The sequence below is a fragment of the Macaca mulatta genome, chromosome 2 (genome assembly GCF_049350105.2).
Source record: "Macaca mulatta isolate MMU2019108-1 chromosome 2, T2T-MMU8v2.0, whole genome shotgun sequence".
NCBI classification, from domain to species: Eukaryota; Metazoa; Chordata; class Mammalia; order Primates; family Cercopithecidae; genus Macaca; species Macaca mulatta.
The window spans coordinates 56,538,722-56,561,856 of NC_133407.1; the positions used below are offsets into that span (position 1 = coordinate 56,538,722).

The 23,135-nt window shown below is 35.6% G+C and overlaps 1 long non-coding RNA gene across 1 annotated transcript in view; it reads right to left on the reverse strand.

The window, feature by feature from the left end:
- Nucleotides 1–4,233: 4,233 nt before the first annotated feature.
- LOC114676287 (uncharacterized) overlaps nt 4,234–23,135 on the reverse strand; it is a 279,737-nt gene continuing 260,835 nt past the window's right edge. The window contains exon 4 of the long non-coding RNA XR_013414529.1: nt 4,234–6,080. This is a non-coding gene — a long non-coding RNA (uncharacterized LOC114676287). The remainder of the gene's footprint in view (nt 6,081–23,135) is intronic.

Genomic DNA, 23,135 nt, shown 5'->3' on the forward strand with positions numbered 1-23,135 from the left:
CCTTAACTCTAAGAGCCATGGTGGGGAAGAGTGTTGGTTGGGCTACCATGTGTATTTTCTCTGTTCTATAAGTTGCATCCACATGAATAGGCTTCTGTTTTAAATCCTGGATATTAAGAACATATTTTAATTAGTTCTACAAGTTAGGAATAGCTGAAAGCTCTATATTTGCATTTACAAATTTGTACCTAGTCTTGAACCATTTCTGACTATACTGTCACCACTGTAATCTAAACTGCTTTTCTAAAAGTGATATTCCAGGATCCTCCTATAAGAATGCAAAGCACATTTTCCATGCCACACCTTTGTTTTCCTTGTTTCTTTCATCAAGAATGTCCTCACTCAACTAGTGAAATTCACCATAATTTCCAGGTTGAGCCCATGACTCCATTTCCTTCTAGACGACACAACTACAAAGGAATGTCTCCCTCTCTGAATGTGATGCATTCCCTATTGTCTGTGGTGGCATTCACAGGTTCTTAGCTGCATTGGTATTTAATTCTGCATTATGATTGAACATTTACCCGTTTTCTCTTGGTTTTCTCTACTAGACTGTGTTCTCCCCCAGGGCAAACATTTTCTGCATGTGGAGGAGCCATTCCTGGGCTGGGGCTAATCCCAGCAGAGACTGATCCATTTTAAAGATTTCAAGTCCCTGGAGCTCCAGGTGACTGGCACTGGCTCAGAAAAAAAGGAGCAGGTTCATTGGCTGATACTTAAAAGACCTGAGGCTCAACTATATGCATCTAATTGGCCTATAAATCTTAACATCAAGACAAAGCTTTTGTCTCTTTATAGACTGAAACCCACTCTTGGAGCTGAATGTATCCTTTTATGAATTATTTGGTCTAACTTCCACAGTATAAACCTATAATGTAGTATTTAGTAGCACTGACTTTGGAGTTAGACTCCTTGGGCGTAAATTTCAGTAGTATCACTCTTTCAACACAATTTATTTGCCATTTCTGTTTCTTACACGCCTCCTTTATAGAATAAGGAAAATAGTACTTACGCAGTTGATGACTGCTGTACTAAAGGTACTCATGACAAGCTATGCATGTGCAAAATACAAGGTTACTAACTCACCTGGAGTTAAAGAAGCCCTAAATAATAAAAAAAAAGCAATGCTTAAATTATTATTATTAGTATTGATTATTGAGTTAATATTAACTTTAAAGTACTTAGCACATTATGAATGCAGTGTTAAATATTATTTTTATTACTATTGATATTGCTATTTCCCCAGTGCTAGGAAGGACTAGAGATGGGGAGAGATATTAATGGCTAATTTGTGCAGGACTTGCACCACTTTATTGCCAAGTCTGGATTCCAGAGCCCCACATGACCCTCTGTGTCCACAGTGCTGACACAATATTATGTAGAAAGTAGGAATAAAATGCACTTATTGTTTAAATTTATTATGGCCCAAAGCAATAATTACCAAGTACATTACATAGGTTTGGAACACTAAGAGTCCACTTACACACACATATACCCACCCACCCACAAACACTTTGGACTTCATCAAAATCTGGAGATACGCTTTCCTATAGAGCTTATGTTAATTAGATTTTCATAGACATCTTGCCATGAGAAGAAAATAAAAATTGTCAACAGACTTGCCTTATCAAAACTCATGAATTTCTGCAAACACATGTTTTCACAGTTGATGGAAGCATTTGACTGAATATCTTGACTTTTTGACTTATATGAAACAGCTCATTAAATGCTTTGGTATTAAAAGCATGTCATTCTTATACTTTATTATTTTTCTTCTGCAACTTTGAGGTGGTACACTGAGGAATTGACAAAACTTGTGTTCAGACTCGAGTCTCATGACCTGAATTTCAATGTTCTGTCCTTAAAGTGATCTGAGTTTTGTGTGGAGAAATTAATATTCCAGAAAATACTTGTATTCCAACATAACACCTATTGTACTAGATGAGTGCATGACAGATTATTAAAGTGCAGATTCAAGGACTATGTTGGGGTGTGGGAATAAATGCAGTGGATCTTGTTTTGCTCACAGAAAAGTTGATGCTATCATTGTCCTTAGTGATTAGGGGCAGTCTGATGGGTAGATATTGGCAGGTGGGATGAGGGTGGGATGGTCAGTGGGAAGGGGACATTTTAGGCAAAGGAATAGAATGTTTCAAGGCTTGGAAGCATGAAAAAACAAGGCATAATGAAGGAAAGCAGGCCAGAGAGCATTTTATATGTGGAAGGAACATTTTGGTGATTAAATTTCAAAGGATGGCATCACCGTGACCAGACCATAATAGACCCCATATAACATTTTAAGGAGTTTGAATTTTGTCCTGTAGAGCAAAGTGAAAGATTATAAGGAAAAATAAAACTAACTTAATTAGCTCATGCTGTAGAAAGAGTATTCTGCCTGCAGTGAATGAATTCTGGAAGGCAGTCGTGAAGTCTAACCTGTACATCAGGAGCTATTCAAATAATTCAGGAAAGTGATGATGGGTGTGTGAATTAGGGCAGGAGTAAAGGGGCTGGAGAGGAGTGGCAAATTTGTCAGGGCCTTGGGACATGACACTCATGGTAATTCAAAACTGGTGATTGAGCTGTGAGGTGGAGGCCATAGGCCCACTCCACACTCAGGTGCATGTCTTGAAGGAGGAATAGATTTTGAAGTAAGTTGCTGAGTTTGAGAGTAAAACATATTTGGTTCAAGATGCATATCCAGGCAGAACTCTTAAGTAAGCCATTAGATACTTTCATTGGGTGAAAAGTCTGGGTATGAAATAGTGATTTGGAAGTCTCTGTGGAGAATACAGATTTTTTAGGTGAACAGGTTGTGGTTCAAATCGTTAGGATGGGTAGGTTGTTAAGGGGGGGTGGAGTGTAAAAGCAAGAAGACAGATGATGAACTTTGGAAAATACAAATACTGAATGATGGGCAAGAGGAAGAAGATACAGGAATAGGATATTTTATATTACCAAAATAAATCATCATCAAGAAGTAACTTTATAATACTTTAGGCCAGAAGTTTACATAATTTGATGCTGAATATAAATAAAGTACTGTAATAATCTGTGTGCAGTCTTAATGACATACTGGATACATATTGTGAAATGCCAATTATTTAAAGCAGCTTTTGAAAGGAGGCCGCTTTCTAGCAGTGCACAATACCATAATAAAATACATTTTAGGAATCATCTTCTATAAACAGTATCCCTGGTAATCATTAAGATGTCATCTTTATTATGCCAAGGCCAAAACCAATGTTAGGGCTTAATATAGTTTGCATTTCTGTTTCTTCTCGTCTTATGTAACCTGTATTTTTGACAGCCATTTAGCTTACATTATAATAGTATAATGTACCATGACAATGTATGTGTCACAACAGTATTGCACTCAGTGAAAAAGCTGTTGCATCTATGGACTTGAAAACATAAGTCATGAAAGCTTTGTTGCAAAAATTTATTATTTAATCAGTTTGGAAGTTGAGTGATATTTTAATTGCCTCTTTGTTTACCATTCTGATCATGATTTACACTTTACTGCTATCCAGAGTCTATGTTAACTAGTAAAAACAAACCGTATTTGAGAGTTCACTCTTAAATCTAAGATCAAATGATTTTTCAGATTATTTATTTAAAAACAATTCTACAGGCCATGCTCACAATTTATAATTGCTTAGGCGCAAGTCAGTGTAAAACAATAGTGCTACATTTAAAACATGTTGTTTAGAATGAATTCGCTCATTAAAAGGTCACAGAACCTCATCAAGCTTCTCATAAATCTGTACGGCTTAAAATTTAACCTAGCAGTTTCATGGTGTGAAATCTTTTTTGACATGTTTCTCAAAAAGATAAAAAGAAAACTTGCAGAAAATTTCATTTGGGTAGGATATTAACTAATAAGATTCAATCAAAGATATTTGAAATTTCTTCAAGATAAAATTAAAGATAAAAAGATAAAAATTAAAGGTAAAATTAAAGATAAAAGATAACAAAGCTATTTTAAGTAAAAGATAAACTTTTATTCTAGCACTAGTAGTTGGTTAATTTAAACTGCCTAAGTATGACCAAGAAAAAGAGAGAAAAAAGATTCCTCATACATATCTAGAAAGCAATAAACTCATTAAAAGTTGCTTACAAAATCTTCGTAGATTTTCCAAGCTTTAACAAAATTCCAAGGTATTACTCGAATAGGCCAGATGATTGAAAAGGTTATTTAGATAGAACTATCTCATGACTTACACATAACACACATGATATATATTATTTTTATTCTGTTAGAAAGTCAAGACATAAAATGATTGGCAGGAGTTCCTTATCAGAACAGAATCTCTTAGAACTAGAAATGAATGCCTTTTTCCACACACGAACTCTTTGGCTGCATAAAAGTATCCATGGAAACCCTTACCTGTTAGTTCTGATATGCATATACAAGGTTATTTTCTTTTCCATTTTATTTCAACAAAAACGTGAATGGAATAGAAAGCACTGAACTACTAGAAACTTCCAAGGCCTTACATAACAGTTTTTGACAAAAAGCTCATTATATTTTTATAGTTTCTATTTGGCACAAGACTAAATGACTTTACAGAATATGTTCATCAATATATGTAACAAGGATTATTAAATGTCCTATTATGCTTATGGATACAAATTTATGTTTTTATTATTCAGGAGCCACAGTTGGTGTACATTCAATTTAAATGATATTTTATCATTTTTCAGTCAAATAAAATATATGTAGTGAAAAAGTACCTCCTAAAACTTCCTAAAAGCTAGCTTGCATCTGGATAAGGTGTGGAATTGAAGGAAGAAGCTAAAGAGAGTTGATGATTGCAGAAAAGCCAAGAGCATGGTATTTATTTTAAAAAGTTTTTAATTGGATAGTTCACAGAATGAAAGAACTATGGAAACAAATGAAGTGTACCCAGATGCGAACAAGAAAAGGATATTTATTCAGAGCTAGCATAGTAAGGAAGTCAATCGCCATTATTTATGTTTGGCAGAGACTCAAAGGCAGGCAGAGGAGTAGGAAAGCTTTAGAATGGAAAAAAGGGAAGACTTCGGGTCTGCTTGATTGAAGGCTATTGGTATAAAGGAGTCGGAAGCCCGATAACTGAAAGAAAAGTATCCTATGAGGGTGATTAGGCAGCATATTTGTCTTTCTTCAGTTGGTCCAAAGTTGGAAGTAGAGGAAGGCAGCTAAAAATTGTGAAAGTTGTCCATTATTGATCAGGTACTGACCGTTTTGGGCTAATTGCCGTGGAGGCTGTGGTCTTGCTCTGGTTATTGCAGTTTGTGGGTTAGAATTCTATTTCTATGTGTGGTGTGACTGTGTATTCAGTCTCTCAGAACTAAAGGCTAGTGATATCGTCAATTAACTAAAAAAGCTGAGCTCTGAGGCAGACATTAAAGAAAAGTAAAGAAAGTGGACTAGGTATTTAAAAAATGAGTAATAAGAGAATGGCAGCAGCAAGAGAAAATTTTTAAAAATGGAAATAAATGTGTGAACCACAGTTTGGGAATAAAGGTGGAGATGGGGCAGAAAAAAACAGAAGCAAGCAGGCTAACGGTCTTTTTGTATCTCTCTTTGAAAGGAGAGAGATCAAGAAATAAGATTCAATAAAAGATACTTGAAATTCCCATATGCAATACTGAATTTATCATAGCAGGCTCATACATTTTTCACTGAGTTAAGAAATATTCAATTAAATGGAAATATCAAACACATAGGATAGTCAATTTACTGAAATATGAAAGCCCTTCAATATTTCAGTTGATATCTTTTAACATTGTGAGCCAGTGTTTGTGTAGCAGGGCTCTTCTTTCAAAACTAGATTAAATTATATGTTTCTCAGGTTGGCCCTGGAGATCAAAATGTCTTTATTCAAGGGCATGCAGGCAAAAGAACAAGCACATTTATCATGGAACATTCAATAGTCCTTTACTGTCTGATGCATCAGATCTTCTGTCCAAACTTCCCACGGATTGCTCGAGTCCTGCGGATCTGGATCATTCTGTGTTCCCAAGCCCATCTGTGTTCTGTTGGCAGCTGAGAGATTGCATACTGTAATCTCTCTCTCTCTGATGTATGTCTTCTAAGAAACCCAAACATAAAGAGTAACACATGTTTATTAATTTTACTTTTACATATGAAAAGTTGCAATGTTATAAGTGATTCTGGAGTTGTGGGAAATTAAACATGCACAAGAGGGTCCTCAAATCAAAGGCCAGGATGTGGTCCCTAGTTCTTAGCTCCAGTGTGACTCCAACAACCTCCAGTAGAGATAAAGGCAGCATCTCACCGTAATTATTCAGTTCTACTCTCCACCAAGAGGAGAATAAAATAATTCTTTTCCTTGGTTTTTTTTTGTTTTTTGTTTTTTCATTTTAAAAGCATTCTTTCACTTTTAAAAGCACTTTTGAGGTAATCCTGGATCTGCTTTATAAATGTCATGAATCATATAGGCAGTAAAACAATGGAGAGGGGGAATTAGCAATAAGATTATGCTATTTGGTTAGTTTCATAATGTAATATTCTTCCCCTTAATTTACTCAATATTGGTAATTAGTAATGTGATTTTTAACTTATCTCATAAAATACGGTCTTGGATTTCAGGACAATCCTTGGTATGAGGGAACATTTTTCGTTTGTGTCCTCTTCCTTTGTAGGGGTACTCAAGACTTTGAATGCATAGGCTCAGTCCTGCTGTGCACTTTCTACACAAATCCTGACCAAGCCTGCGAATATGGACAAATATTTATTCAGACCAATAGGTAGAGTTTGGCATTGACCTGGCACCCAGAGTGCCCAAAGTAGTTGCTGTTCTACATATTCACCAACCACCTGTCTTCATCCCAAACTTTACCTTATGATCAGATTTCTATTGATTTCTTTTTTTGTCATATATGCTAAACCCCAACAATTTTAGCTCAGCTTCTCTTTGTCATGTACTTTATTGCAGGAGATAGGGGAAGACTCTGTTGTTCAAACCTGTAGCCACTGGATCACATCATGTTCAGACAGAGCTCACTGAAACCATAATGCAGGCCCTTCCTTGAGAAAGGGCTACTGATCTACCTCTCTGAGCAACTTTGATCTCATGGCTTGTAAGGCCAAACTGAATTGAGTGGGCAAGTGATTTTCAAACCAGTCACAGATATTACATAACAGCTTCTCGTGCACATGGGAGACGGAGTCTCACTCTGTCGCCAGGCTGGAGCACAGTGGCGTGATCTTGGCTCACTGAAACCTCCGACTACCTGGTTCAAGAAATTCTCCTGCCTCAGCCTCCTGAGTAGCTGAGATTATAGGCATGCACCACCACGCTCAGCTAATTTTTGTATTTTTAGTGCAGACGGGGTTTCACCATGTTGGCCAGGATGGTCTCCATCTCCTGACCTCGTGATCTGCCCACCTTGGCCTCCCAAAGTGCTGGAATTACAGGCATGAGCCACCGTGCCCAGCCAACATTTTTGCTTTTTGAAAGACACTTATGGGAATGAAAAAAATCTACAGATTAAGAGAAAATAATTGCAAATTATATATTTGATAAGAGATTCATATCCAGAATACTTAAAACACTGTCAAAATTCACTGCTAAGAAAACAGGCAACCCCATAACAATTTGGGCAAACAATTTGAACATATACTTCCAAAAATAAAAGATATGCATAATATATTAGCACATAAAAATATGTTCAAATTTTTTTCATCAAAGACATGTAAAATTGAAACCACAATGATATACCACTAGACATCACAGTAGTGCTTAAAGTGAAAAAGGCTTATAATAAGCGTTAACAAGGATGTGGAGAGACTGAAACTTTTACAATTCTGACAGGTAATGTAAAATGGTAGAACCACTTCCAGCAACAGTTTGTTGGTATCTTAAAAAGTTAAACATGTAGCTATTATATGTTCTAGCCACTCCACTCCTATACATTTACCTAAGATAAATGAAAATATATGTCTATTCAAAGACTTATACATACATATTCATATCAACTATATTCAGAAACAACTCCAATTTTTATCAACCGGTAAATGGATAGAAAATTCTGGGATATCCATGCAATATTTTTTATTCAACAATGATAACTAATGAGTTGGCCAGCATGGTGTCTCATGTCTGTAATCCCAGCATTTTGGGAGGCTGAGTCAGGCGGATCACTTGAGGTCAGGAGTTCGAGACTAGCCTGGTCAAAATGGTGAAACCCTGTCTTTACCAAAAATAAAAAAAAAATTAGCCAGGTGTGGTGGTGCATGCCTGTAATCCTGGCTACTCAGGAGGCTGAGGCAGGAGAATCACTTGAACCTGGGAAGTGGTGGTTGCAGTGAGCCGAGATCGTGCCACTGCACTCCAGCCTGGGTGACAGAGTGAGACTGTCTCAAAACAAACAAACAAAAACCAAAAAAACTTATTAGTTATTGATACCCATACAACATAGATGAGTTTCAAAAATAACTAAGCAGTGTAAAATAAGTCAGACAATAAAAAGAGAACATATAGTTTGATTTCATTCATATAAAATTCTAGAAAATACAAACTAACCTATGGGGCAAAAAGCACACCAGTGGTGAGAGTTGATGAAGGGAGAGATGACAAAGAGAGATTGTAAAGGGACATGAGGTAAGTTTGGATGTGATGGGTATGCTTATTTCCTGCTCATAGTTTTCTGGGTGTACACATCTGTCCAAATTTATTAAATTACACATTTTCAATATATGTCATTTATTTTATGTCAATTGTACCTCAATATAGTTGTAAGGGAAAACAGCAACATGGTGGTCTTTGAATTCCTCACCTTTAAAATAAGAAAGACAAACTATAATTATTGCTGAGGACCAAAATTCTGTGATTCTGTAAACAAGAAGGCTAAAGATGAGGCCCAAAGGTAGGAGATTGTACATACAGTGTTGTTAATGTCTTGTTGAAACTGCAGAATAAGAGCGTATATTACTGGGTAATGAGAGTATTTCCCCTAAAATAAAATGGATTCTAGTTTGTGGCTCTTTGGCCTAGGGATGGGGAAAATCTTCCTCCTTCTAGTCCTAATGGGGGTGGCCAGCCATTCTTAGCTACGTGGAGATAGGCTGGAAGGGAACAGCAAAACAGGCCTGCAAGTTCTCAGTGACAATGACATTGACCATAGCTGCTACAGCCAATGTTATTCACACTGAGAACTTGTGTGGAGATATGTCAAGATCCTGGGATATGTGATAATCAGGCAGTGGTGAGGAATATCCTAAGTTCCAGGGGTCATGTATGAGTTTTGGATTTTATACCAAGGTAGCAGAATTTCCAGAGAAATCCTTTTGAATAGAGAGGAGCAAAATGGATCTCTTGAGTCTCAGTCACCAAAGGAAGTGGCACGGTAGCAATTCAAGAAGGCCAGCTTGGACCTGGCAGACTACATCCCGAGCACATGTGAGAAAGTACTTCTTGAATTGGTGAATCAGCAGAAAAGAAGAATTTGGAAGTATACTTACATTGACAGCATTTCTTTATATATCTCAGGTAAACATATAGTTTAATAGGTTAGGGCCAATAATGCAATGGTTAGAAGAGTGGACACGAATTCCCGGTGCCTTTCTTAACCTTCTTCAGCATACATGCATTACAAAATAATGCAAGGATTTAAAAATCATGCTATATTCCTGACCCGCATACCACTATAACCCTAATTATACTGTTTCTGCTCACTTAGCAACTAGCCTATATCTTACATGTAGCTCATAGTACAAGACACCTTTCAGTGGAAGATCTTTAGAAATATGATTAAATACCATCTTGATATTTGGGAAATTAACATCAGATTATTGTCTTGAAATATCACCTAAGAATTATTTCATGTCTTATGTACTTTGAACCATACAAAACTGCTGTTTTAATAGGTCAAATATGGTTTCAAATTGGAAATTTCATGATTCAAAATCAAAAGGTAAAGAAGGAAGGAGGAAAAATGTCAGAATGACAAAGAGAAGGAAAAAAACCATAGATGTTATTTCAAGCCATCAATGTGCATTAAAGAGATATTTCTCAAATCTAGACTATTAATATGAACTACAAATACAATAACTTCAGATACATAATTTACAACTGATTAAACTTGTTTCAAGTTATTTTATATTAGTTACCACTATTGTTGAACTTGCTTCCACAGATCACATATTTTGGCAGAGATATCAGTTGCTTTTATTTTATTCCTTTTTTTTCTCCTAGAGCCTTCAGATGAGATATATTATTACTTATGGAGAACAGGAACAAAATAGACGTTTTTCTTTGACATTTTCTATGAAACTGTAAATTGGATTATACTACAGCTATTTCAAGAGGTCATTTTACTTGGTTTTTGAAGAGAGAAAAAGTGATTAATGTTAAGAAACCCTTGATATAGGAATTTAGTGTCCTTGAGCTCCGTATCACTACCTTTTCTAAAGCTGCTAACACACTGCAAGCGATCAATGACTCAATAATGTAAATTTATAAAACACATTGTACACACATACACACACATACACACGTACGTGACCTTCCAGAAGTTGTTCATGTGTTAGAAATTAACAGTTTTTGAAGTCTGTAGGTTACCATGGAAATCTGCTGTTGATGCTCACTCCATTAACACATTCATTCCTAGAAAATAACAGCTCTGATTCCTTTACCATTGTCATTAATAATACTGTTGTGCTATCAAATACTACATCTTATTTATTCTATCTAACTATATTTTTGTACTCATTAACCATCCCTTTTCCTCCCTACACCCACTTCACTTCCAAGCCTCTGGTAACTACCATTCTACTCTGTATCTCCATGAGTTTAATTATTTTGATTTTTAGTTTCCACAAATAAGTGAGAACATGCAATGTTTGTCTTTCTGTGCCTGGCATATTACACTTCATATAATATCCTCCAGCTTCATCCATGTTGTTGCAAATGACAAGATCTCATTCTTTTTTGGCTGAATGGTACGCCATTGTAGATGCATACTGCGTTTCCTTTATGTGTTCATCTGTTGATGGATACTTAGGCTGATTCCCAATCTTGGCTATTGTGAATAGTGCTGCAATAAAAATGGCAGGACACATATCTCTTTGATATACTGATTTACTTCTTTTGGGTATATACCTAGTAGTGGGGTTGCTGGATCATATGGCAGCTCTGTTTTTAGTTTTTTGAGGAATCTCCATACTGTTCTCCATAGAGACAGTACTAATTTACATTCCTATCAACAGTGTATAAGGGTAACATTTTCTCCACATCCTCACCAAAATTCATCATTGCCAGTCCTTTGTATATAAGAAAAGCCATTTTAACTGGTATGAGATGATATCTAATTGTAGTTTTGATTTGCATTTTCCTGATGTTCAATGCCATTGAGCACCATTTCATATACCTGTTTGCCATTTTTATGTCTTCTTTTGAGAAATGTCTACTTAGATGTTTTGCCCATTTTAAAAATTGGATTATTAAATTTTTTCCTATTGAGCTGTTTGAGCTGCCTATATATTCTGGTTATTAATGCCTTGTCAGATGTATAGTTGGAAAATATTTTCTTTCATTTTGTGAGTTGTCTCTTCACTTTGTTGATTGTTTTGTTTGCTGTGCAGAAGCTTTTAAACGTGACGTGATCACATTTGTCCATTTTTGCTTTGTTACCTGTGCCTGTGGGGTTTACTCAAGAAATCTTTGCCCAGATCAATGTCCTGGAAAGTTGCCCCAATGTTTTCTTTTAGCGGTTTTACAGTTTGAGGTCTTAGATGCAAGTTTTTGATTCATTTTGATTTGATTTTTGTATATGGTAAGAGATAGGGGTCTAGTTTCATTCTTCTGCATATGGATATCCACTTTTCCCAGCACCATTTATTGAAGAGATTATCCTTTCTTCAATGTATTTTCTGGGCATTTTTGTTGAAAACGAGTTCACTGTGGATGTATAGATTTATTTCTGAGGTTTGTATTCTGTTCCATTAATCTATGTGGCTATTTTTATGCCAGTACCGTACTGTTCTGGTTAGTATAGATCAGTAATATAATTTGAAGTAAGGGGAAGTGATTCCTCCAGTTTTATTCTTTTTATATCAGGATGGCTTTCTGGGTCTTTTGTTGTTCCATATAAATTTTAGGGTTTTTTTTCTATTTCTGTGAAGAATGTCATTGGTTTTTTATAGAGATTGCATTGAATCTGTAGTTTGTTTTGGCATGTGGACATTTTAACAATATTGATTCTTCCAATTCATGAATATCGAGTATCTTTCCATTTTTGTGTCCTCCTCAATTTCTTGCATCAGTGTTTTATAGCTTTCATTACAAAGGTCTTTCACTTCTTTGATTAAGTTAATTCCTAGGTATTTTATTTGTAGCTATTGTAAATGAGATTACTTTTTCAAGTTGTTTGCTGTTGGCATATAGAAATGCTAGTGATTTTTGTACACTGATTTTTGTATCCTGCAACTTTACTGAATTTGTTTATCAGTTCTAATAGTTTTTGGTAGAGTCTTTAGGTTTTTCCAAATATAAGACCATATCATCTGCAAGGGCAATTTGATTTCTTCCTTTCCAATTTGGATGCCCTTTTTTCTTTCTCATGTCTGATTGCTTTAGTTAGGACTTGCAGTACTATGTTGTGTAACAATAACATATGGTGAAAGTGGTGCATCCTTGTCTTGTTTCAGATCTGAGAAGAAAGCCTTTCAGTCTTTCCCTGTTCAGTATGATACCACCTGTGGGTCTGTCACACACATGGCTTTCATTATATGTGTCAATTGGTTTTATGTGTCTAGAAATTTATCCATTTATCATTGTATTGAGGTGCATTCCTCGTATACACAGTTTTTTTAGGGTTTTTATCATGAAGGGATGTTAAATGTTATAATATGCTTTTTTCAGCATAAATTGAAAAGATCATATGGTTTTTGCGTGTCATTTTGTTGATGTGATGTGTCACATTGATTGATTTCCATATGTTGAACCATCCTTGCATCCCTGGAAAAGATCCTACTTGGTCATGAAGAATCATCTTTTTAATGTGTTGTTGAATTCAGTTTGCTAGTATTTTGTTGAGGATTTTTATATCAATGTTCCTCAGCGATATTGACCTGTAGTTTACTCTCTCTGTCTCTTTTTTAAAATGTATATGTGTCTACTCTTTCTATCTCTTTTTAAAAATGTATATGCGTCTAGGGTAATACCAGTCTTGTGAAATGAGTTTGGAAGTGTTCCCTCTTTCTTTATTTGTTGAAATAATTTGAGTAGAATTGGTGTTATTTCTTCTTTAAATGTTTGGTAAAATTCATCAGTGAAACAATTGCATCCCAAAATTTTGCTTTGCTGGGAGACATTTTATAACAGCTTTAATGTCATTACTTGTTATTTTTCTATTCAGATTTTGGATTTCTTCATGGTTCAATCTCGGTAGATTGTATGTATCTGGAAATTTCTCTGTTTATTCTAGGTTTTCCATTTTATTGGCATATAATTGCTCATAGAAGCCTCTAATGATCCTCTAAATTTTTGCCATATCAGTTGTAATATCTCTTTTTTCATCTCTATTTTTATTTAGGTCTTCTTTCTTTCTTAATCTGGCTAATGGTTTGTTGATTTGTTTTCATGTTTTCAAAAACCAACTGTTCATTTTTTAAATCTTTCGTATTTTTTCTTTTCATTTTCATTTATTTCTGCTCTGACCTTTATTATTTCTTCTACTAATTGTGGGTTTTGTTTGCTCTTGCTCTTTCAGTTTCTAAAGATGCATCATTAGATTGTGTATTTGAAGTTTTTCTTTCCTTCTTTCTTCCTTCCTTCCTTCCTTCTTTCTTTTCCTTCCTTCCTTCCTTCCTTCCTTCCTTCCTTCCTTCCTTCCTTCCTTCCTTCCTTCCTTCCTTCCTTCCTTCCCTTCCTTCCTTCCTTCCTTCTTTCTTTTCCTTCCTTCCTTCCTTCCTTCCTTCCTTCCTTCCTTCCTTCCTTCCTTCCTTCCTTCCTTCCTTCCTTCCCTCCCTCCCTCCCTCCCTCCCTCCCTCTCTCCCTCTCTCTCTCTTTCTTTCTTTCTTTCTTTCTTTCTTTCTTTCTTTCTTTCTTTCTTTCTTTCTTTCTTTCTTTCTTTCTTTCTTTCTTTCTTTCTCTCTTCCTTTCTTTCTTTCTTTCCTTCTTTCTTTCTTTTCTTTCTCTTTCTATAAGCCTTCCACTTAGTACTTCTTTTGCTGTATCCCATAAGTTTTAATATGGTGTGTTTCTATTCTCATTTGTTTTGAAAAATTTTTAAATTTCCTTTTGAATTTCCTTATTGACTGATTGTTCATTTGGGAACATATTGTTTAATTTCCATGTGTTTGTATAGTTTCCAAAATTCCTCTTGTTATTGATTTTTAGGTTTTTTCATTGTGATTTGAGAAGATACTTGATATGATTTCAATTTTTAAAAAAAATTTTAAGACTTGTTTTTTGCTTAAGATGTGGCCTTTGAGAATGCTGAGGAGAAGAGTGTGTTTTCTGCAGCTGTTGGATGAAATGTTCTGTAAATATCTATTAGGTCCATTTGGTCAAGAGTACATATTAAGTCTAATGTTTCTTTGTTGATTTTCTGTCTGGATGATTGGTCCAATGCTGAAAGTAGGGTGCTGAAGTCTCCAGCTATTATTATTTTGGGGTCTATCTCTCTCTTTGGCTATAATAATATTTGTTTTATATACCTAGGGGCCTAGTGTTTGGTGCATATGTATTTTCAACTGTTATATCCTCTTGCTGAATTGGCCCCTTTATCATATAATGACCTTCTTTGTCTTTTTAAAATAGTTTTTGTTTTGAAACCTACCTTGTTGGATATAAGTATAGCTACTCCTGCTTTTTTTTTGTTTGTTTGTTTCATTTGCGTGGAATACCTTTTTATCATCCCTTTATTTTCAGTCTTTATTTGAGTCTTATAGGTAAAGTGTGTTTATTTGTCTTATAGGTTAAGTGTGTTTCTTGTAGGCAACAGATCATTGGGTCTTGCTTTTTAATCCATTCAGCCACTCTATGCCTTTTGATTGAGAAGTTTAGTCTGTTTATATTTAGTGTTTTCGTTCATAAGCAAAAACTTACCCCTGCCATTTTGTTACTTATTTTCTGGTTGTTTTGCTGTCTTCTCTTCCTTCTTTTCTTCCTTTCTGTCCTCCTTTTGGTGAAGATGACTTTCTCTGGTGGTATGATTTAATTTCTTGCTTTTTATTTTTTGTGTATCCATTGTATGTTTTTAAATTTGAGGTTACCATGAGTCTTCAAATACTATTTTATAATCCATTATTTTAAGCTGACGACAACTTAACACTATTTGCATAAACAAAGAAACAAAAAGAAAACTAATAAAGACTTTACGCTTAATCTGACCCCCTATACACTTTTAAAGTTTTTGTTGTTTCTATTTATATCGTATTACATTGTCTATGTCATGAAAAGTGGTTGTAGTTTGTATTTTTGATAGGTTTATCTTTTAGTCTTTCCACTTAAGATATGAGTAGTTTACATACCACAATTACAGTGTTATAGTATTTTGTATTTATCTGGGTTCTTACTATTACCAGTGAGTTTTGTACCTTCATATGATTTCTTATTGCTCATTACCATCCTTTTCCTTCAGATTGAAGAACTCCCTTTAGCATTTCTTATAGGACAGGCCTGGTGTTGATGAAATCCATCAGCTTTTGCTTGTCTGGGTGTTTATTTCTCCTTCATGTTTGAAGGATATTTTTTCCTGGATATACTATTCTAGGAGAAAAGTTTTTTGTTTCTTTTTGTCAGAAATTCAAGTGCCATGCTATTCTCCCCTGGCCTGTAAGGTTTCCACTGAAAAGTCTGTTGCTAGACATATTTGAGGTCCATTGCAGGTTATTTCTTTATTTTCTCTTGCTGCTTTTAGGATCCTTTTATTATCCTTGACCTTTGGGAGTTTTGATTATTAAATGTCTTGAGGTGGTCTTCTTTAGGTTAAATCTGATTCATGTTCTATAACCTTCTTGTACTTGAATATTGATACCTTTCTTTAGATTTGAGAAGATCTCTGTTATTATCTCTTTCAATAAACTTTCTACCCCTATATTTCTCTCTGACTTCTCTTTAAGGCCAATAGCTTTTAGATTTGCCCTTTTGAGGTTATTTTCTAGATCTTGTAGGCGTGCTTCATTGTTTTTCATTATTTTTAAATTTTTCTCCTCTGACAATGTTTTCAAAAAGCCTGTCTTCAAGCTCACTACGTCTTCCGCTTGCTCAATTTTGCTGTTGAGAGATTCTGATGCATTCTTCAGTTTGTGAATTGAATTATTCAGTTGTAGAATTTCTGCTTGATTTTTTGTTAATTATTTTGATATCTGTTAAATGTGTCTAGTAGGATTCTGAATTCCTTCTCTGTGTTATCTTGAGTTTCACTAATTTTCCTCAATAAAACAAATTTAAATTCTCTATCTGAAAGGTCACATATTTCTGTCACTGTGGAATCAGCCACTGGTATCTTATTTTGTTCATTTGGTGAGGTCATGTTTTCCTGGATGGTCTTGATGCTTGTGGATGTTCATCAATATCCAGGCATTGAAGAGTTATATATTTATTCTAATTGCTGTAGTCTGGACTTGTTTGTACTCTTCCTTCTTGAGAAGGCTTTCCAATTATTCAAAAGTATTGTATGTTTTGATCTATGTCTTTGGTCACCATTGGTGCATCTGCATTAGGGAGCACCCCAAGCCTAGTAACACTGTGGCTCTTGCAGATTCATGGAGATATTACCTTGTTGGTCTTGGGTAAGATCTGAGAGAATTCCATGGAATTACAGGCAGAGTCTCTTGTTATCTTCCCTTACTTTCCCTCAAACTAACTTTCTCTGTGTTGAGGTTCCTGGAGCTGGGGGAGGGGTATCCTGTGACCATTATTTCTGGCACTGTTCTAGGTTACACATGAAGGTCTTGCCCATGGCCTGTGTTGACTATTGCCTGACTACCAGTGAAGTATATTCAAGGCCCAAGGATTCTTTAGTCAGGAGCTGGTAAATCCTGCCAGGTCTAGGTCTCTCCCTTCAGGGCAGCAGGTTCCCTTCTGGCCCAGGGTGTGTCTAGAAATGCTCTCCAAGAGCTAGGGGCTGGAATTAGGGGCTTTAAGTATCTGCTTGATTATACTGTGCCTGAGCTGGAACCCAACTTGCAAGACAAAGTCCCTTTTACTCTTTCCTCTCCTTTCCTCAAGCAGAAGGGGCCTCCCCCCGAGGTCACCACAGCTGGTTATGTGCTGGTCTCACCTGAAAGCAGCATAGTACTGGATCTTACTCCCTGCTTGTGGCAAGTACTGCCTGGCTACTGGTGATGTTTATTCAAGGCCCAAGGGCTCTTTAGTCAGCAAATGATGAATTGTGCCAGGATTTGGTCCTTCTTTTTGGGGCAGTGGGTTCCCTTCTTGCTCAAGGCAGGTTTAGAAATGTCATCCAGGACTTAAGGCCTGGAATAGGGGTTCCAGGACTCTTCTTCATGCTTCATCTTACTGTGGCTGAGCTACTATCTAAGTTGCAAGACAAAGTCGTCTTTACTCTCCCCTTGTCTCCTCAAGCAGAGGGAAGGAGTCTCTCCCAGAGCTGCAAGCTATGAGCTGTGCTGCCTGTAGTTAGGGGACAGGTGATGCAAGCACTCCCCTAGTAACCCCAATAAGGCACTCAATGGGTCCTGTGCACCCCAAGTTCACTGGCTCGGATCCCAGCACAGCAGGAGTTGTCCAGGAGTTGTCCAGGAATTGCAGTTCTCATGGCCTGCCTTTCAGATTTATTTAGGATTCCAGAGCACTTTAGTCTGTGGTGGCAAGGTTTGCTGGAACTCAGGTTCTGATCACAGGGATGGATGATTTCCCTCTGGCAGGGTCATTTTAAATGCTCCCTCTTTGGGTGCTCACTAAATTTGCCCTGTTTTGCTTTCCACTGTGACTGGGCAGCACTGAGTGCATTACAAAGTTCCACAATCACTTTGCTCTGCTTTTCCCAAGTGCACAGATTTTCTCTCTGCACCACATGGTGCTGCCAGGGGATGGGGAGGAGCAACTTTGGCAATAAAAGACTGTCTTTCCCACCCTTTTCAGTGCCTCTTTCCTTGATAAAATGTTAAAACCAGTTACTATGATCACTCACCTGATTTTTAGTTCTTATGAAGGTGCTTTCTTATGTGGATAGTTGTTCAATTTGGTATTCCTGCAGAGGGAACAATTGCTGGAGGCTTTTATTCAGCCATCTTGCTCTGTTTCTGTTTAGTTATGTCAGCGTAGTTTTAAGATAAATAAGCCCCTTTAAACTGGTTGCAGCAGCCATGAAATTCTTACTTGTTAGATATCATAGAATTGGATCTTCTTGGGATTAGTATGCATCACAGATGCCTGAAACACCTGATATCTAATGGCCCAATCATTTCTTTATAGACTGAATGGAGTGTGAACTAATCTATGGGTGTGAATTTATTATCCACATACATCATCTTCATACCTAAATGTCAAGGCAGATTGGCCTGTCAGTGATAAGAGTCAGCCTGTGTGTACCATAATTTATTAGTCATGTTACTGTAGCAGCATGATTACCACAAGCAGAGGGAAGAAATAATAATATTTTCAATGACATTTGAAGCAAAACTACAAGTATGGCATAGATAGGAATGGTTGAAAAACAAGACTGACCTGACTAGAATACAGGGGTTTAAAATCTTGATTTTACTGGTTTATCTCCATCCATCCATTACCTTCTATGTATGTACAATCTTGGGAATTTAACTTCTTTAAAACTTAATTTCTTTCTCCATAAAATGGGAGTAATATCTAAGAGTTGTCTAGCTAACCATGATAGAGACTAGCAAGAAGTCAAAATAGCTCTCTCTCTCTCTATATATATAGAATATATAATATTATAGATATAATATATAGATAATATATATTTAATATATAATATAATAAATTCATACCCATAGATTAGTTCACACTCCATTCAGTCTATAAAGAAATGATTGGGCCATTAGATATCAGGTGTTTCAGGAATCTGTGAATATATAATATTCAATATATAATATATATTCAACATTACATATAATATATATTCAAAATATATTCTATATATATTCAATATGTAATATATATTTGCACATATATTCAATATCTATACTGTATAATAATATATAAGTATGCATTATATATTATATTGCTGAATATATACATATTCACCAGCAATAAAATAAGAAAATGTGTACAGCCAGTGTTTTAGACTTCAAAGAATGTCATTTGATATTGATTAAACAAAGAAATTCTCAGAGAACAAAGAGGGATTCTTCATGGCTGCTTTAGCCTACAAAATTTAATAAGAATATAAATTCAAAAAATAGCAGTATGAGGAAAAGATAGATTCTGTCAGAATGAGATGGGAATGGTGAGATTAAAGTGTGAAGAAAAAGTTGAGAATCAAATTATCATTAAGGAAATAAGAAATAAATTAGAAATAAGAACAAAATGAAGTGACTGAAATAAAATTACTGAACAAGAGTAGTTAGAGGTAATCAAAGGGAGAGAATAAAAAAAGACAAATGAATTAAAGAAATTAGAAAGAAGAATCTAAATTGGAGGCCAGACAATTAGATAACTGGACACGTAGAATAGAAAAAGTATTCAAAGGCATAATACAAAAAATGTACTTAAAATTAAGAAATATTGCGCAGGAATTTTTGTTAATCTCTTCTAGTATTAGAGGAAAAATTTACACACAACAACATTTATAGCTACACTAGGTAAGTTTTGTAAGTCAGGCCTAAAAGAGAGCACATTTCCCCTCAAATTTCTCCACAGCTAAATTCAGAGCCAGAAGAAAGGAGCCAAGTTTTGAGAAAAACAGAACGTTTTCACCAACCCAAGACATTATCAAAATGTAAAGGCTCCTAAGCACATTTTTAAGACATTAAACAACCTAGGGAATAGAATGTCTGAAGCCTGCTTGAAAAAACAAAACACAAAACATTAAAACCAAGACTACCATTCAATGCCAAAATCCAGTTGATAAAGAAATAAAATAACTATTTCAGAAGAGGAAAAGGCATGGTTAAAAGCCTGGAGGTACATATTGCTTCTGTTTTATTGAGAATTATGGCTAAATATCTGTGGAAATGACTATGGAAATGTTATAAGTCTCACAATACCAAAACAATAGTATGATTGACAACAATTAGAAGGAAAGGGTAGAAAACATTGAATGAAGGGTAAGAATGCTAACATTCTTTTAAGGCAAAAGTCAAACTGTCTAAAACTGAAAAAAAAAGTTTAAAAAATGACTCAACCTTAGTCAGACTTTTTAATATTTTTCATAATGTTTTTTCTTAATCTTGGTGAATTCTTTTAGAAATAAACATATCTCATGGTATAAAAAGTGTAACTCTTTACTTTTAAGTTTGTTTGGAATTAGAATTGATGCTTTTATTTAAAAATAAATGCAGAGTTTTCAGTTTCACTTTGATACGTAAAGAGGTTAAAAATATTCCTGTCCCTACTAGAGAAAAGCTGAAGAAACTGAAGATCAATGACTTAGACCCACTAGATAACTGAAGTTGCAAAGGAAACAGCCACCCTGAAATCTGAAAAGACCCGTAGATGAAGAAAATCACAGGCAATATCTGCATACTTGAAGATATGCATACTTCGAGCATAACTGCTGGAGTTAATACTGGTAGGAACATTTAAATATTAATTTTGATTAATTTTTGGAGACCGAGCATGGTCTAGCTTGATAATTTGAAACTTCTGGGGACCACAGTATGTGTATGGGGTTGGTCTCCACACGTTCTTGAGTTTTACCTACAGAAATTCCATGAGGTTCTCACAGTAAAGATCTGAGAAAGATCTTCCTGGCTCTGGTAGGGATAGAGGAAGATCAATGATTGTGAAATATATCCAGAGCATTCTCCACAACAAAGGAAAACTTTATCAAAACCTTATTCCAGCTGAGGGAATGTAATTTCTTCACATCCATCTCCCTCTCGCCTTCCTGTCTCAACCAAGGTCAGAGCTTTCTGTCTAACAGGGCCAGAGTTTCAAAGAAATAGACCAGGAACGTGTAGTCAGGGAAGGGAGTAGACAAAGGGGGGAATAAAGAAATTATACCATTGAAGAAACAATCGTGAGGGTCAAAGCCCTGAGACTCAGGTTAAAACACTGACATTTAATTGAATGATTGTAGGATACTTTCTTGCCTCAAACCTTAGCATCACACCAACGGGACTCCAGGATAACAGTGAATTGTAGCTGAAAGAGCTGCAAAATACAGAGTCCTTCTGAAAATGAGTAACTACAGAAGTCGAAAGCCAGGAGGGAATTACAAAACAACACTAGACAAAGTGAAGCCTCTGGCACCTAGGGCTACAGCAAACATTAAACATAGCCCAATTTCTAGTTATACTAACATAAATCTTCACACTAAAGGCCTGTTTACCTCAGTTCCTTTTACCTGATATGACATGTCCAGCTTTAAAAAAAATTATTACAAGGCATACATACTAAAAGGCAAGCAAAAACACAGTCTGAAGAGACAAAGCAATTATCTGACTCAGCTATGACACATGTTGAAACTGTCAAATAGGGAATTTAAAATAACTATGGCTAATATATCAAGGAACCTCATAGAAAAAGTAGAATACATGCAACAATATATGGTTAATGTAAGCAGAGAGATAAAAACAGTAAGAATCAAGGGAAATAATAGAAATAGTAAGAAATCAAAGGAAAGAATAGAAATAATAGAAAACATTATAACAGAAAGAATGCTTTTGATGGGTTCAGTAGACTTGACATGGTCAAGGTAAGCTTAAGTGAGCTTGACAATAGGTTCACAGAAACTTATCTTCAAACTAAAATGCCAAGAGAAAAAAAAATGAAACACACACACACACACACACACACACACAAAACAAACCAACACCAAAAACCACAAAACAGAACATTCAAAAACTGTGGGGGCAACATCACAAGGTGTAATAAACTACCAAACTGTCTTCTAAAGTGCCTGTTCCAATTTGTGTTCCAACTAGTAATGAATGAGACTTTCTTGTTGCTTTGCATCCAAGCCAGAAATTGGTACTATTAAGTTTTTGGATTTTAGCTATTCGAATAGGCATGGAGTGGCATCTTACTGTTTTAATTTACTTTCGGTTTCCTAATAGCATTTAATGTTGAGCATATTTTTAGAGGTGAGAGAGGATTTCCTTGCCCTGTTCCCAGTTTTTAGGTGACAATTTCCAGTTTCTCACCATTAAGCTATCTGTATGTTTATTTGTGGATGTTTCTTATCAAATTGAAGAAGTTACCTCAACAGGAATACCCTGTATTCCTAGTTTGCTGAGAGTTTTAAAAATCATGAGTGAGTGTTGAATTTTTTCAAAAATTTTTTGTCTGTTTCCTATATTCCTAGTTTGCTGAGCATTTAAAAAATCATGAATGGGTGTTAAATTTTTTCAAAACTTTTTGTCTGTTTCAACTGATATAATTATGTTTTTTTTTTTTTCCTTTAGCCTGTTGATGTGGTGAACTGCGCTTACCAATTTTCAAATGTTTAACCAGTGTTGTATACCTGGAATAAATTTCATTTGGTCATGGTTTATGATTCTTACTATACATTGTTAAATTTACATTGTTGTTGACTTAAAATGCTAGTATTTTTTGAGAATGTATGCATCTATACTCAGGATATGGTCTATAGTTTCCTTTTCTTGTAATGTCTCTATCTAGTTTTATTATTAGTGTAATGCTGCTTCTATTTTGTGGAAGAGTTTGTAGAGCATTGATATCATTTCTTTCTTGTTTGGTAGAATTTACCAGTGAAACCATCTGGTATAAGGTAACACTCCATACTACCTTTGCAACTTTTCTATAAATCTAAAATATTTTAAAAATACAAAGTTTATTAAGAATATAATTTCAGGCCAGACATGGTGGCTCACGCCTGTAATCCCAGCAGTTTGGGAGGCTGAGGTGGGCAGATCACAAGGTCAGGAGATCGAGACCATCCTGGCTAACACGGTGAAACTCCGTCTCTACCAAAAATACAAAAAAAATTAGCTGGGTGTGGTGGTGGGCACCTGTAATCCCAGCTACTCAGCAGGCTGAGGCAGGAGAGTGGTGTGAACTCAAGAG